At 44.3% G+C, this 17,762-nt stretch overlaps 1 protein-coding gene across 2 annotated transcripts in view; it reads left to right on the top strand.

Annotated features, from left to right (window-relative positions):
• Positions 1-17,762, top strand: part of LOC123615445 (alpha-1B adrenergic receptor) — a 389,400-nt gene that overhangs the window by 103,813 nt on the left and 267,825 nt on the right. For both annotated transcript variants that reach the window (XM_074361023.1, XM_074361021.1), the window contains exon 2: positions 12,463-12,674. The gene's annotated coding sequence lies outside the window, so the exon portion shown is untranslated. The remainder of the gene's footprint in view (positions 1-12,462; positions 12,675-17,762) is intronic.

The raw sequence follows: 17,762 nt of genomic DNA on the forward strand, positions 1-17,762 counted from the left end.
AGACATAACAGGCACAACAGAACACTGCACCCAGCAACAACAGAGTATATATTCTTCTCAAGTGTACAGGGAACATTTTCAGGATAGACCATATGCCATATGAAAATAGAACTCAAATAGAAAAAATATGGAAAACTCATAAATATGTGGAAATTTAACAACACACTCCTAACCAGTGGGTCAAAGAAAAAAGTTAAATGGAAAAATCAAAAAATACTTTGAGATGAATGAAAATGAAGACATACCATACCAAAAAATTTATGAGCTGCAGGTAAAGCATTGCTTAGAGGGAAAGTTACAGCTATAAATGCCTATCCTATACTGAGAGAAGAAAAATCTCAAATCAATAACCTCATTTTTTAACCTAGGACACTGCAAGAAAGAAGAGCAAACCTCAAGAAAGCAGAAGGAAGGAAAAATTAAACAATAGAACAAAATAGAGAGTAGAAAAACAATACAGAAAATCAACGAAACTAAAAGCTGGTTCTTCAAAAACAATGACAAAATTGATACACTTTTAGCTAGATCGACCCAGGAAAAAACAAAAACAAAGATTACTAGAATCAGAAATAAGAAGAAATTACTACCAAGCTTACAGAAATAAAAAGGATTATAAAGGAATGCTATGAACAATTGCATACTGATAAATTTGATAACTCAAAAAATGGACAAATTCCTGGAAAGAGACAAATGATTAAGAAGAACTCAAGAAGAAATAGACACTCTCAATAGAACTGTAACAAGGGAAGAGATTAAGTTAATAATTAAAAAGCTACCCACAAAGACAAACCCATGCCCAGATGGTTTTGCTTCTGAACTCTATCAAACATTTAAGGAAGAATTAATACTAACTCTTCACAAACTCTTCCAAAAGACAGAAGAGAAGGGAACACCTCCCAACTCATTTTATAAGGCCAGAGTTACCCTGATACCAAAGACATCACAGGAAAAGAAAACAAGAGACTAACATCTTCTACAAATATGGGTATAAAAATCTTCAGCAAAACACTAGAAGACTGAATCTCACAACATGTGAAATACAAGAGATCCAATTTTATAGTCAAAACGAGTAAAACTTCTATTTTCTGTGCAGTTTTCCTCCATCTCTGATTTATATACACCTCCTGGGGAAGAAGCCCCCCTCTGCCAGTGTGAATGCAGCTTGAGAAGCCCACTGCGTATGTCACTTTGTACAGCGGGCTCTGGCCTCAGAAAGTCATAGAGAAAATTCACTTTGCTTGGCTTTTGAGACTTTCTTAGAAGACAGAATATTCTTTCCTCTGACATCTATACATGTTAAGTATTCCTAGGATTTCCCAAACCCTCTGTCCAGAATGCAAAATCGTCCAGCCGTACTTTGCAGACTCTCACAACGCTGGCTTAATAAGAATTCCTAGAGCAAAGTGATAATAATTAGCTCTCACTTTGGTGTTGTATCAGGTAGGATGCTTTCGTCCATAGGTAACAGAACACAAGATCAACAGTGGCTGAGGCAAAACAAACATTTATTGCCTCACCTAATTAGCAGCCCACTGGTAGATGGTCCCTCAGCTAGTTTACCGGCTCAGTAGTATCCTTGAAGATTTAGACTCTTTCTGTTTATTTCATTATCCTTAACCATTAGCATTGTGTCCTCAGGCCTGTTGCCTCACTGTCACAAAATGGCAGCTATAACTCTAGACATCACATCTGTGCTCAAGGCAGGAAAAAAGAAGGGTTAGTACCAGCAAACTCTCTTCATGTATCTTCTATGGAAACCAAATTCTTTCCCAAAGTTTCCCAGCAGACTTCCACATATATATTATTGGACAAAACTGGGTCTGACAGCCACCCCTAGGTACAAGTGAAGCTGAGGAAAAGGCTGGGTCCCTCATTCAGCTGTCAACCATCTGACTAGAAATCAGGACTTCTCCGAATGTATGGGTCACAGGCAGGTCTCAACATCAACTACTGAAAGAAAGAAGTTACAGATAGATTGTAGTAGGTTCATTTGGGGGTAACTATGTAGCACGTGGCCCTGCATTCTTAAGCATTGCTATGTATTAATTTGTTGGTTCTGGAAGGCCATGTTTGTACTCCACGACTCTGCTCCTTTGTCCTAGTTATTGAAACAGGCGGGGTGTTGTGAGCCTCCACCCCAGCCCATCGCATTTCCTCTCTGGGGAATTGGTCCTGAGAGGCACTAGTCAGTCTCTGCTGGCTCCTTAAACTAGAGGGCTATGGAGCAGCCATCTCGGCTACGGCCTGTGGAAAACAATCTGATCAAGGGAAAAGGAAGAATCCATTGCAGATGGGTACAGACATCAGAGAATGTGACATTCCAGAGACAGTAACCCTCGTGTCTAATGGCTTTCCACTCGCTGGTTCCGCTTAAGCCCATAAGCATTCCTTTTGCACTTTTCTTTCTTGAGGTTTCATCCCTGTACGTCTATAATAAACTCCCTCTTTTATGTTTGTCTGAGTCTTTATTTTTGTCTTCTGTTTACACAGTACCTGAAAATCTTGACTAAGCTGCAAGTCAGATTACATAGTCCAATTTTCTTAACCTTTAATACGATTCCGTCAAAACAGGAGAGTTCGGAGGAGAAAAGAAATAGTGCCAGAGAAAGCCTATGAAATGAACATTAGGAGGCACCTCTCTCATCACATTTTCAACTACAAAGAGTAGCTGGAAAGGCCATCCCCATTTTTAGATGATTACCCAGAAAGAGTGACTAATGCCTAGGGGGCTTGCTTTAGACTCTAAACTATCTAATGCTGAGTTCCCTTCTGTAAATGAAAGGCCTTAACAAGCTACTTCAGTTTCAGTACATCAAAGGAGGCTTGTGGAGACAACTGTTTGCTGCAGGAACACATGACCTTGCTGGACCTGACATTTATTTCCTTGTCCTTTGAAAACAATTAAAATTACACAATTGATGTTCTGCACTTCTCACCTTTTGCATCTTGATGATTACCGCAAAGAAATCATCATCGTGCTGATGATAATAATAAATGATTAAATCTGGCTGTTAGCTTGAAGCAGACTTTGGAGTCCTTTTGCAAAAGGAAAAGAGACAAATAGGAAACTTCTCTGGCTGTACGAAGGTTTCAGGGACACGGCCACACAGACGTGAAGCACTCCCAGCTGTGGTGTCCAGAGATGCACAGGAAGCAGCAGCTACTGTTGCTGGTCTTGGCCTGGCCACCAGTTTGTGCTCTGTGGCCGGCTCCAGGTTAGATCGGAAATAGGTTCTGTCAGAGTGGTGTGTTTTCACACGCAGGGCTGGCCACTTCCCTGATGTAGGCCGACCCTCTGCTTAGTCCTTGACCTCCTCCCACAAATCTGGGATCGTTTTCTAGAGAAGTAGCTGTTACACCCCCCACTCCCCACCTATTTTGCCCTTGATTTACCTAGCACGAATGCCATGTAACATTTACAGGATGGATTAAGGACACTCTGAGATCATCACTGTACTCCGTGGCAGACTGGGTATTTTGCAAAAGCTTGACTACATTCTTATCCCCAGTCAGCCATTTATTCTTTCTCTTTACCCATCAAAACAACACCCCTTACAGACTGGGGCACTGGTGGGGGTCAGGGGGGTACCCACTCATCTTTGTTGCTAGGTATCAAAATAATTTTTCCTAATCTATTTTCTCCAAGTATCCCCAACTCCAAATACCTTTAGCCTTGTTGCTAGTTGAATTACAATTTTTAAAATATCCTGTTTTCTTACAGCCTTTATTTTAGGCTGTAGATCTTCCATTGGTGCAGAGTGTAAGAGGTGAGCCCTTGGCTTGGCAAGTCTTTGCTTTCTGTTCCCTAAACCTCCAGGGTCAGGGTCAGGTGTGGCACAAAGAGTTTGAAACATTTTATTAACCTTGTAGTCCAACAATAATCTCAGACTCAGAAAATTTTCTGTTGGCATAAAAAGATTTTGTACCTTGATTTAAAAAAAAAAAAAAGGAAAAAAAAATAAGGTGATTTCTTGGATGTAAGGCCAGTAATCAGAGTCAGTATTTCTTGGGCTCTCTGGAGAAAAATGCCATGCCAGCTCACTCAACGTTTTCTCTTTCGGAAGCTGGTATTAGGGAGAAAGGTTTTTAATTTTAATGGGATGGCAGAGACCACTTGGAAATATTGAGCATTTCCATGAGAACAAATATAATGGCTTCCACCTGATGTCATAACCGCTTGTTCTCTGTAAGAATTCAAGCGTGTAGGTGAGTTTTCCTGACGTAGAATGCGTCTGGGTCCTTCAGGACACCAAAGAGTGTCACTTGCGGAGCCCTGTTGGCTCCCTGCTCTGTGACTCTTCCACGAGTCTGGGCTTTGATTTCAGTGTTCCTTCTGCAAAGCCACGGCCAGTGCAGCCGGGCAGTGACTCAAGCAGATGGCTGACTGTGACAAGCTTCTTTTGATTGGTAATAAAAATACCAGAAGCTACACTGCATTGTGTACAAATACGTGAGGCTATTGCAGATTCCTTTGTATCACTCGGTTCTATTTTGAGAGCGGGTTGATCTTTTCCATGCAGAACACTCACAGAATGAGCAATCACGCCAGGTGTGTATGTGAAGCATCTACTGCAGTTTGTCAGAGCCAAGGTTGTTTTTTTTTTTTAATCGGCCTTCAAAACCATATCCTTAACCCTCTAAGGTTTCTGACAGACTGTCCATGATTCGGGGAGTGGGGGAGAGAATTTCGATCTTCTTGTATAAAAACCGTCAGAGGCACTTCCAAATGGAAAGACGAACTCAAATTATGTTACCTCTCTCTTCCCTTAAGAGATGCTGCTAATGAACAAAACAATGGGAAAATGCAGAACTGAGGATGGGGGTGGAAGCAGGAGCAGAATCTAAATGCCGAGGAATCTATTCCCTAAGTAGTGAGCCCAGTTGAGAGTTGATTCTGAACTTGCTTTGCTTAGTTCAGTGCGTTGGGTCACAGACATTTCAGCATCAGAATCACCTGGGGTGGGTGCTTTTTGTAAGACTGCAGATTCCCAGGTCCCTCAAGAGGTCCTGATTGAGCATATTTAGACTGGAGCCAGGGCATCATTATTTTGAACAAGAAGCCTTGGTGATTCTAATCTCCTACTGCTGCATTAAAATATGGTATTAGTAAGTTTATAAGTCATGGGACCTATTGCAACCCGAGTCAGCTAACTGTGGCCTCTACCTGCCAATCATGAGGATGCTGGGTGGGGCAGTGAGAAGTAGTGGGGTGGAGAGAAAAGATAACATAAGGGATCAGAAGGTTCAGTTTCCCGTCCTTGCCCTGTCATTTATTAGCCATGTGACCTTGGGCAAATGTCACTGGGAGGTTCAGTGCCTCGTCTGTAGAATGGGGCCCATGATTCATGCCCTGCTTACCTCATTGGATCAGGAGGATCAAATGAGAAATAACTTTATAATAAACATTACGTGTTAGAAGTCACAAGATTTTTGTACAGAGGCAGTGTTTTCCCCCTTCAGTCTAACAATGGCATCCTCACATGCCGCACCCCCAGACCCGAGCACCTTTGCTCAGTGAACCAAAGAAAATCTCGTGTGATGTAAGGACTGATGCCGAACACTGTTGTCACACTCTGAAAGGCAGTGGTTTTCCAGAATCGCCAGTGGTATGCGTAAAGAGGGAAGATTCTGGGGCTCCATCCTGAATCAGCCTCTGGGAGTGTGGGTGGGAATCTGCCATTTTAATAATACCGGAGATAGTTCGTGTCGTATTAGAAGTAGGGGAGTCACTGGGCATGGTGGTAATGGGGCCTGAGTTGAGTGTGACTTCGCAGGCCTCTTCCCTGCTCTCTGTGGCCCAGAGGGAACAAAAAGTGTCTCTGCGCCCGATCATCTCTTCTGTCGCCCATCCTTCTCCTCCATCCCGTCCACTGTTTACCTGTCCCCTGGCTGGTCCAGCTACACACTACTGCAGCCTTTGACCTCTGCTCCAAGATTATCTCCCTGTATCAATACTCCCTCCCCTCCTGCCAGTTCTCAAGCTACCTGCCCCCAGTGCAGTCCCCGTGACCGTGTGTGGTACACGTCTGGCACTCTCATCACTCAGCTTTTGTTTTTAAACAGATTGGATTGTTTTTTGTTTGTTTGTTTGTTTATCACTTTATCAAAGCATTCTGTCAAGGCATTCCTAGAGAAATTCCGCCTGAGGAATATGAGTCATCAACACCAGGTCAGCCAGGATGATGCGGGGGACAAGGGTCCCCGTCCCCCGGCCTGTGCAGCCGTCTAAGCCAGGCCGGCAGGCCTTCATGCTGGTCAGCCTCATTCCTGGTTTCCATCTCTCCCCTGTGCTCTTCCTTCTTCTACTTTCCCTGTCAAGGCGACAGAGTGTTTCCGCCCTGCATGTGGAAGGTCCCCTTCCCGTGGCCTTTTGTCATTTGATTACTGGGTTCCAGAGAGCATCCAACTGGGCTCTGATCTGAGGTTTCCTAAATGCCGCCAACTCCTTTTCCAGGCAGCTGGCAGCCTCTCTTCCGGGCAGGGCCCGGCCCGCCGAGCCCTGTTTTGCTGTTTACTGATTTCTTGTGTGATGTGGGGCTGATCATATCAGAATTCTCAAGGCTGATGTTTCCCCAAAGTACCATTAATGAAAACTCATTCCATGAGTATTGTGTTTTGATGGGGGCAGTGTGTCTTCAGCCAACATTTTTAAAGGTTGTTTTTGCTTGGTTTGAGGGATGATACATATATTTTTTGACTTACTTCTTTTAAATTGAGAGGAAAAATAAAATGGACAGTGGATCAAGAAGATAAATATGGGGCAGGGGGTGCAGCTTTGCGAAAAAGACTAATTTTAGCAGTCTTCAGTGGGGGGATGACCTCCAGTTGGTCAAACAGCAAAGTCAGAGAATGCCAGAAACTAGCAAAACTGAGAGAAGCCAGAACATAGTCACCCTTTTATGACAGCCTATGTCTTATAGGCAAAAAAGTACTGCTGCATTTCATCAACATCTTGAACAGGGATCAACAAACTGCCATGTGCCTGCTGTTTTGTAAATAAAGTTTTATTGGAACAGAGCCATGCCCATTCCTACTGTCTACAGCTGTTTTCACTCTGCACCAGCAGAGAATGTTTGCTAACCCCTGGTCTGGAATGCTGTATCCCCTAGAGCACAGCTTTATAAACTTTTCCCCTTAGCAAAAGAGCACATTTTTATAAAGAATGGTTTAAATGTAGGTTCCCATGAAGAAGATACCGGGTGATATGGGGAGGGATGAGAGTCACGGAGTCCACCAGCTCAGCCTTTTCTCTGGTGCCCTCCACCGCTGGTGTCCTCAAAACCCAGAGTTCTGTGGAAGAGTTGGAAAATCACTCAGTACATGCTTCTTGAGGGCAGGGTACTGCCTTAGTTTTTTGTGTATCTACTTCATGATTGACACGTCAAATACATTCAACGTTAAGTATGATGGATGAGTAATAAAATGAAGTGCCCCCAGTCAAGACCCCAAATCCCCAGGGCCACTGTCAAATCTCCGTAGCTCTCTGTCTGTGATTTATGTCCACTGTCTCTTTCCCGTTCCCTCACGTTGCTGGTTTCTGTCTTCAGCCCCATCACTCTGTTGAAGCTGTTGTCATTGAGGGTGAGGTGCCCAGTGATATTCTTAACTACCACAGTCCTGGGTGTTCTCCAGTTCCTGCTTTCCAGGTACCCGCTGGACATCTGACAATTTCTGAACCTTCCTACCCCTCGGCTTCTTGTTACACCATAATCTCCTGGTTATTTTTGCCTCTCTCTGATCTTTGCTTCCCTGTCTCTGAAATGGGCTCCATTTCCTCAAACCTTAAGTGATAATGTGTTTTTAGCTCTGACATCTCCTCAGTCTAAGTGTTGAATGCTCACAAGTCACTGCTTCGTAAATTCCAGACTCATTTATCTAATCCTCTGCTAGACAGCTCCCCCTGGCACCCCAAACTCAACCTGTCTGAATGCCCTGTGGTCCTCATGAACTGCTTCCTCTTCGGTTTCCTCTCTCCCTTGATGACACCATCACCTGGCCAGTTCTTGTCAACTTCATCCTCATGACCTTGGCACTGCAAATCAAACACCAAACACCAAACACCAAATTATACCCATTTTGTGATCTAAGGATTTCTTGACCTCATTCCTTCTCCATCTCTTATCATCTTTCTTGGGATGGGGCAGCAGTCTCCTAACAGGCCTCCTGAAGTTTATAGCATAACCCATTCTCCACTGTGCAGCTTCAGGGATCATGTCACTCCCCCTGCCCCGAGCACACACACTTCTGTGCTCTGAATGGCTTCCTAGTGCACATGGGATAAAGGCCACAGTCCATTAACACAGCTTAGAAGGCACTGCAGTGACTGGTCCCTGTTTGTCCATCCAACCTCATCATGCATAGTTTTTCACGCACTGCCTCCTGGCCATGCTGGTCTTCTTTTAGTCAACTATGTCATGCTCCTTTTGACCAAAAAGCCTTTATTCATGCTATTTCCTCTGCTAGATATGGTCTTCCCTAAATAACTCCCTTTCATCCTATGAGTCTTAGCTTGAACACCACTTTCTCAGAGATGCTGCCGTCCCTGACCAAAGCAAATGCAGCCATCACAAATCCCTTGGGGATCTCGAGTGTCTTCTTCCTAACTCCTGTCACAGCTGTAATGTTACATTTGTTCTTGTAATTACGTGACGTATATCTCCACTCACTAGACCCTACCCTCCAAGAAGGCAGGAACCAAGTCTGATTTTGCCGTTCCACGTATCCAGTGTACCCCAGTGCTGCATATCTATAACCTCTAACACAGGGCTGGCACCTAAAATTGTTAAGTGAATGAAGTTGCATCTCTTTTCATCCAGAATTGTTCCCCTTAAATCTTCCTTGAGCACATTCTACCTAAAAGACCCACCAGATCTATCCGTGCTTGCCCTTAAATGGGTCCTTATTGGCTGCAGGATAGAGTCAAGACTCACTCCATACAGGCCCTGTCATGATCTTGACCTATCTCTGGGCTCATCTCCTGCCCTCGCTGCTGGGCAGTTTATACTCCAGCAACGCGTCCTGTTTTCAGCATTCTGTGTCCTACCTGGGCTACGTCATACCTACGGGCCTTTGCTCCTTGAATAGGCTTCATCAGGATTCATGGATCGTTAACATTTAAGCACATTTCCTCTCTTTTCTCTCTCTCTTTCTCTCTCCCTGTATGTCTATGTGCACTTGAAGGAGCATCTGAGAATAAGTTGAAGCCATCAATGGTACTTCACCCCTGAGTATTTCGGCAGCTGTCACCTAAGAATAAGGTCATTCTCCTCCATAATCACAACGTAAGTGTCACCGTTGGGAAATTTAGCATTAATACAATACTATTATACAGACAAAATTCCAATTTTCCCAGTTGTCCCAGTATGAGCCTTCTAGCTTCTTGTTTTGTTTGGTTTCCCTTCCTGTGCCATCTCGTTCCCCCAACCCCATCCCTGCATTCTGCATCTGGTTTGCTGACTCTACCTCCCCATTTCCACACTGATTTCAGGAAGGGTAAACTGTACATCAAAGCCTGTTTCTTTTCCTGAGTAAACAGCTTGACCTGATTTCTGAGCCCTGCCATGAGGTTGGGTGTATGATTCTGTGACCAAGTTCTAATGACAGTGATGGTGCAGTGTCAGGGCCAAGGTTTTTAAGGAGTAGGGAAATCTCGTCCATGCTCTTCCCTTCTGCCAGCTGAGTACAGAGAGCGAAGGCAAAGCTCTAGGAAACAGTGACACCACATGACAGGAGCCTTGGGTCCTCCAATCACTGGATGGAACAGAGTCTCATGCCAGCCAGGGACACCTGCCTGGGGTTGCTAGGGGAGCAGAAATGCACTTCTCTCATGTTCGAGCCTTTGTAGAATTGGGGATCTACTTGTTAGACCAGCCAACATCACCAAATGAGGTTAACGATCCTTCTATGGAAAAGGGACTGTGTCAGTCTTATCCGGAACCTCTTATCTCAGGAGAGAATGGGAAGAACAGGGGAAGGTTTAGACCTCACAGGTGGGAAAGCAGGTGGTCCTAGGAGCTATTTCCCTGAGCCAGAGAAGAAGCATCAACAGATGCAGGAGCTCAGGACACAAGAGACTCGTGTCTCAGATCTCTGTCTTCCTACATATGTGTATGTGCTTGTGGTTAATTATGCCTTTGTGCAATGGGGAGTCCGCTGAAATCTTCAGCAGTGTCAGGGAAAATAGTCAACATGGAGGGTTTTTATAAATTCAGAAGAACAAACAAAATAGAAAGAGAAAATCCATGAAAGTTTGGTTTGACAGCATGAAGGTAATATGACTAAATGATTACAGCCATTATGTGAACGTCTCATTTTGTCCAATTACCACACAGCACAATAAAAAAGATATATCATTAAATATGTCAGGTTCACTTTGTCATTGTTTTTTTTTTTTATCACAATTCCAAACTTTGTTCTTGAACGTACAGCTTGCATTGTTTGTGCATGTTGTTGCTCACAGCTTAAAAAATTAGAGGGAAACTTTCTGCCCTCCTGTCGTAAACAGCTTTATGGCTGAGTACAATTTAAGAACATTTTGTTGGTATTGAAATTTTATGGTTCTTGTTAACTTGTTTTAATTTTCGACTGTGTGAACTGAATTGGAAAGGTGCTGAGGAGGGAGAACTGTTGCTGAGCCAGAGATCTGAGGCTTTAGATGGATCCCCTGGTCCGGCCAAAGCCTGGCTGCTTCATGCCGCACTTGTGGTCAGTTAGACCAGCTGGGGTTGGCCAGCTGATCTGACTGTGCTTCCAAGACATCAATATCTCTGTAATCTCATTTAATGAATTGCTATTACTGGCAATATTGCTTCTCTATATTAATTGCATAATAATGTACCAACAACATTAAAGTGTTCAGGCAGAGTTACTCCGTACAAGTAGAAATGGAAAATCTCATACTCCAAATGCCAGCCGTTACTAATAAAATGATGGCATCTGACACTTACCAGGCAGCCTCTATGTGCCAGGCACTAAGCTGACTGTTTTTTTTGTTTGTTTGTTTATTTTTAAATTCTGTCTTTTTAAAATTTTATTTTATTTTTTGTTGGGGGGAGGTAATTTGGTTATTTATTTAAGTGGAGACCCTGGGGATTGAACCCAGGACCTCGTGCGTGCTCAGCATGCACTCCACCACCAAGCTATACCCTCTCCCTTAAGCTGACTGTTTCACAGCTTAGCGAATCTTTACAGCAATCCCCGGAGGGAGGTGGAATGGTTTGCCACTTCCTCACCTATACTTTGAGAGGATGTGGAACTTGGCAAAGTCACAAAACCTGGGTAACTGGGGCTGTCTTGTAGATGAAGGCAGAAACCTCATTGACCTTTTCCAGCTTCCCTCTGGCTCTTGTCCTCCTTGGTGTGTCCTGAGAGAACAGCAGTCCTGGTTTAGGCAAAACTGTGAAGTAGGGGAATTCGTGTTCACTGCTCCTCCTCTGTGCCTTGGAGATTTGGGGCATTTTGACATTGATTTGGGGTGAGGTAGGAGAGCTCTCATAGCATCTCTTTCAACAAATACATACTCAACAAGTATATTATACATTCGGTGTGTAAGTGTGTGTGTATAGATATTCAAAAATACATACCATGTGCTGGGTGCTGAGAACAACCCTTCATCTTAACAAGCTTACAATCTACTTGGGAAAGGCTGCAGAACGAACCGATCATCACAGTGCAGTGGGATAAGCAATGTGATGGGAGAAGTACAGGATTCTGTGGGAACTTCTAATCCAAATTTAGGGGGAATCAGGGACGGCTTCATGGAGGAAGCAGTATCTATGCCAAAGCCTGTGGCACAGGAGGGAATAAACCAGGAAGAGGAGGAGGTGAGACAAGAGGGTCCCAGACAAAGAACCAGCACTGCTGTGTGGGCCAGGAGAGACATACAGCCTATTGATAGCATACTGGCTTCACCAGACAAGCATTGAGCCATCCTTTCTGAAAGATGCTCCCATGTTTGTACAGCATCTGTTTTTTTTTCAACATCGAGCCATAACAAATATTTCTGTCAATAAATCAGTATTTACTAAGGAAGGCCTTGATAAGAGTTTGAAGAATTCCGAGACCCTGCTTCTACTTTCAAAGAGTTTGCTGAGTATAGAGTTGAAATACTCTCAGACGAAGAAAGAAAATTTAAATAAAAATTCAGACATTTAAGTAGAAGGAGGAAAAATTTGAGTATGAAACACTCAAGCTCTGGATTCAGACCCTAACTCCAGCACTTTCTAGCTGTGCAACCTTGCACAGGTTACTTAACCTTTCTGAGGTTCAGTTTACATCTATCAAATTGGAACAACAAAAGGTCCCTTTCAGGACCGTGGAGGATTAAACAGGGAATGCCTGTGCAGCACTTAGCATGCTGCTCTCTCAATAAATGTTTCAGCCATTAAGACATTGTTATAATTAATTCCGTGCACAAATACTTGAGTGCTTCCTCTGTCATGCCTTTTGTGCTTTTCATTTCAGGCCTCTGGCTTCCTGCCACACCAGCCATCACCGCAGCGCCTGACTCCTCTCCTTCTGTTGGATTCTGCTCTCAAGTTAGCATCGCCTTGCCAGGGAAGCATAAACCACAAGTTCTGGGGAAGCTGGTCTGTCTGTCTCACAAGCAAGCCTCAAAAGTCTCCCGGGCATCTTCCTAAATCTCCCTGGATGGAATGTCTTACCACAGTGTTGGGGTGAGCAGGACCACTCTCTCCTGATCTCAGCTCTGTCTCTGCTTTCTTAGCCTTCTGTCCTCGCTCACTTGGCTTCTAATTGCCTATCATCCACTGATAGCTTTTACCGTGTTATGATATGTTTTTATTTATTATGATTTCTATTAGCATCTAACATTTGTTGAGTCCATACTATGTGCTGACTTGGCAATGGCCTTACTTCGGGCATAGAGGATTATTAAGTTAAATTGAAACATCTAGTCCCAAACCATTATGGAGTGCATGCTCAAATAGAATCAGTAACCAAAAGCATGTTTGTTTAAAAAAAAACCCACTAAGAGCTAGTCGGTTTACCCATTGAAGAACAAGTGAGGATTTGTCATGTGATGGTTTTGAAATAACAACACTAAAAGCAACTCTTATTTATTTATTTACTTATTTGATAGATAAGGATGGGGATGTCTGCTGTTTTCCAACCCAGTGCCCGAGAAAATTGGGGCACCATTAGGAGAAGCTGGGGAATGGCAAGGGAGAGCAGGGTTGATGGTACTGGTGGGAAGTGGTAGGTTTAGAGTTGTAGACAAGTTAATTTCAAGGCCATGGTAAGCCATGCAAGTGAAAATGTCCAATCAAGCAGTTGACAGTTTGGGAATGGACTTGAAGGGAGAGGACGAGGCAGAAGTGGATTTAGGCATCCTTTCCGGGGAGGATGGTCACATTTTAGATGAAAGTCTTCTGGTGTCAGAAGTCCCAGTGAAGGGGCACATATTCATTCGCTGGGCTATGTGGACTTCTTTGTTCAGGATGGAGCAAACTGACTGAGACTCCAGGGGCGTGAGGCTGCAGCCCCCAGCGGGCTTACCTTTCAAGTCTCCTCTTCTGTCTTAAAACAGCATGTGAATTTTCCAGTTTACTCTGCAATATACAAATAAGACTTAAGGTTATTTCTGAGTAAAACGGACTCTGCAGGATGACAGGGAGCATTTGGCCTGTGGCTTCACAGAGGACAAATTATCCTGGGCACGCTCACATGGAAGGGAGCTCACACTTCAGCTTAAGCAGTAAGGAGCATTTTTTGTTTGTTTGTTTGTTTGTTTGTTTTAATTTGTTGTTGTTGCTGTTGTTTTGGTGGAAATTTGGTCATCAGATTAGCTAGCCATTTAACAGGAGGAGACCTAGGGATTGAAGGGGACCCCAGACAGGGAAGTTTTGATGAGGACGAGACCATCAGGAAGAGTCTGGTTGCTGAGTAGGTATATGGTGGAGGGTTTGCCTGGGTGGTTTCAAGTCTTAGGGCCTTATGGGATGGAGTGAAGGACTCTGGAAGGGAGAAAGAAGGATTGGGAAGCCGAGTCTTGGCAGTGCTGTTGACCATGTGTGGAAGGAGAGGGGAATGCCTTGGGCTGGGTGGTCAGGGCACTGTTCTCTTTGGGGCTCTGTGAACCAAGGACTCTCTATAAAGTTCTCTGTAGGGCCACTAACAAGCTGAGATTTCTCTCTGGAATGGAAGCAGATTGCCAGAACTTCCATCTCACAGCATATTTCACTGACAGATTGGGTGCGATTTTTCCTGAGATGGACATGTTTCAAAAGTAGAGGAGGAAAGGGAGGCTGGGAGGGGGGAGGCGGGTGGGGGAAGACAGCTGTCAGCATCAGTGTGGCTTCAGGACAGCTCGTGCAGATGTGCCAGCTTCCCTGAGCTGCAGACGATTCACCAGGTCCCAGGGTGGGAGAGGGGTGGGGGCAATCCAGATTATACGAGAGGGTCCCAGGGAGCTTCTGGACACAGAACATAGCCTCAGGATGGGTTCATTTTGCATGTGAAGGGACATCTCTCCTTGCACCAAATTAAATCAATTTGATAAAAATTGTCATGCAGAAGAGCATAATTAAGTTGAAGATTTTAATTAGGCACGGTTTTGATGAAACTCAACGGGAGCCGGCAGGGACACTCTTGCTGTCTATTACACATAATCCCGCCTGGCGAAGAGCTCTTCAGTTGATGATCTTTAATGACTGCCCAGCTCTCCCCTTCCTCGCTGGTGTTCCAGTCAGTCTGGAGGAGGATGCGGAAGATGGGGAAGGGCGTGTGGACTGGGGGCAGGGAGGGAGGAGTGGGAGATGCAACCGACTGGAGATGCCTCTTTCAAAGTGGCGCTGGCGCTAATCTTTCAGGGTACCCAATTACTCATTTTTCATGTCAAAGAGGAGAAATGGTGAAGAGTGACGTTGAGGGATGTCTAGGGTAATGAGTCAGGGCAAAGAGGGCAGAACTCCCTGCCAGCTGAGAGGTGTCTCTGCTGGCCTTTTTTTTTTTTTTTTTTTTTAAACTAATGGCTTCCTACCTCTCAATTTCACTTCACAAAACTTGAATCTTGGCCTCCCAGAAGGAAAACCAGAAAGAAGGCTTCTAGGAGCAGAGATATGAGAGGAGCGCTCAGTTTGTCGGTTTGGATGTTAATAGACACTGTATTGCTGAAGGAATGAACAAAGCAATAAATGAATAAGTGAGTCACCCTGGAACGCTGATGAGAAAGAGGAGTTACCACGTATGGGTCAGCCATGGCTGCTGCCTTTTTACAAAAAGTGCCTGGGCTCCAAAGTGAAGTTCTCCCTTCCTTCCTCATCTCTGCTTTTCTTCCTTTATCCAACCAGTGCCAGCCAAGACCTCGCTGCAGCAAGCACTCTACCAGGAACTGTTTATTTAATGGGGAATGCGTAAGAGTCTGAGCTCTCTGCAGTCATGAAGCTAACAGACTAGTGGGAGAAAAAGAGAGTGGGCACATGTTTAGAACTTAGGAGCAGCTCTGAGAAGGAGTGACAGAGGAGTCACACTTTGGTTTAGGTCAGGAGTTAGCAAGCCACGGTGGAGAGGGCCAATCTGCCTGTTGCCTGTTTTTGTAAATGAAGTTTTACTGGAACACAGTCACACATATCCTTTGCATACAGTCTGTGGATGCTTTGGCTACAAAAGTAGCATTGAGTAGTCCTGACAAGAGATCTCATGGCCCAAGGGGCCTAAGATATTTGCTATGGCTCCTTACAGAAAATTTGTGCTGAATCTTAGCTTAGATGAGCAGGGCAAACTTCTTGGAAAAGAGACGTAGCTGAGACTAGAGGAGAAGAATTTAGGCTGGTGAGGAGCTGCAAACGCTGGGAGGAACAGGAGTGATGGCCCTGCAGTGGGGAGGAGTTGAGTGTGTTCAAGGACCTGGAGGAAGTGTCTGTTTGATTGGAGGGTAGTGACGGAAAGACACAGGGCCTGGATGAGACAGAAGAGAAAGGAAACCCTGGGAAGGGATTTGGATATGACTCTGGGTGCAGTGGAACACCACTGGGGTTCTAAGCAGGGGCGTGAGGTGCTGTAATTTCTAAAGAACCCTCTAGCCCCAGTGGTCAGTGGCTTGGAGAAGAAACAGTCCCAGCTCCTATCAGGTAAAGCAAAAGATGGTAGTGAGTTGAATCAAGGTCATAGCAGTAGAGGTGAAGAGTCATGGGCAGATGTGGAATATATTTGGGGGGTAAAATTGCCAAGATTTAAAAATAAATTAAATATGGAAGGAGGTGGTTAGGAAGAGGGAGGGATCAAGACTGATCTCCCCTAGGATTCTGGCTGGAATGACTGGGTGAATGGTGGTACCACTTGCTGAGGTTGAGAAGACTGGGGTTGGGGAGGAAAAGATTAGGTGGAATGATTTAAGAGTTTAGTACTTTCCAGCTTTCTTAAAATTGAGATTCGTATGAGACATCAGCTACAGATGACAAGGAGACAGCTGGATATATGACCCTAAAGTGCAGATGAGAGGCTCAGGATGAAAATTAAAATGTGTGAGTCATCGGCACATAGACGTTATTTAAGCAACAGGACTGGATGAGCTCACCTAGGGTGGGAGGTAAAGAGAAAAAGAAATAGGACCTATGGCTGGTGATTTTCTGCAGCCTGCTTAGCTTCAGCTTGGCCTGTTACTCACTGATATTTATCAAAGCATTAGGCTCAGGGTAAATTACTGAAGAGACTTAATTAAGGAATATGCTGAAAGAAATGCAATGAATTATTCCAAAGTTTATGCAATTACTCTATGATGACCCCCCCTACACACACACAAAGTGGTATCAAATGGAGGACCTCGTGTCTGTTTATATAATGAAAATATTGGTAGCGTATGCGTTCTTGAACAGAGCATGGGTGATTTGCTCTTCTTTATGCTGACTTACTACAGTCGTTTAACGTGGTCGTTCCCTGTCACAGCTTCCCAGCAGAATCATCTGGCCAGCTGGTTAAAAATATGAAGCCCCTGGGCCTCCACCCAGAGTGATTTAGTAGGTCAGTGGCAAGTTCTCAGGAATCTGTTTTTAATGAAGACCCCAGGAGATTCTGATATGCAAACCCAAGGTTTGGCATTTGATAACCACGGTTTTCATGGATATTTCAAAGGCATACTTGAGATTGTGCCACCCAAATAACCGTATTCTAAACTGACAAGGATCTGAATCTGTGAGGTTAAGGTATAAATATTGTGCATATACATACAATGGAATTATTGAGTTCCTTCCTCTTCCTTCCTGTTTCAACACCTTACCAAGGCCTGAAGATCTTAGTTCATAAAAATATTTTCACCAACACACATGTATCCAGCACTCACACACATAATATGTCTCCTCCTCTTTCCTTCTCTCTTCCTGTTGTGCATATGCACACCCATGTGCACACACGCTCCTCTCTATCTTTGCCAACACTGCCTTTGTTCAGGTCCTCATCATCTTGCAATCAGGCTGTTGTAATAATTTCCTAACTGCTTGTTTTTGCGAGTCCAGTCAACACCAGCTCTAGTTCATTCTCCTAATTGCTGCTGGAGTTATCATTCATAAATCTGATTCCAGGTCCTACCCTGTGAGAAAACCCTCCATCGGCTCCTCATTGCCTATTGGGGAAAGTCCAGACGCCTTGGCATAGTGTTCAGTGACTGCTACAGAATGACACTGATATCCTTTGTCATCAAGTCTTTCTCCATTCCTGAAACCAATTCACTCCTGCCCATCACAGTTACCATCTATACCTGCCTGTGTGCATCTGCCCCTCACGTCTGCTCAGCCACCTCTGCCCTTCTT

Source organism: Camelus bactrianus, chromosome 3, assembly GCF_048773025.1.
Source record: "Camelus bactrianus isolate YW-2024 breed Bactrian camel chromosome 3, ASM4877302v1, whole genome shotgun sequence".
Taxonomy (NCBI): Eukaryota; Metazoa; Chordata; class Mammalia; order Artiodactyla; family Camelidae; genus Camelus; species Camelus bactrianus.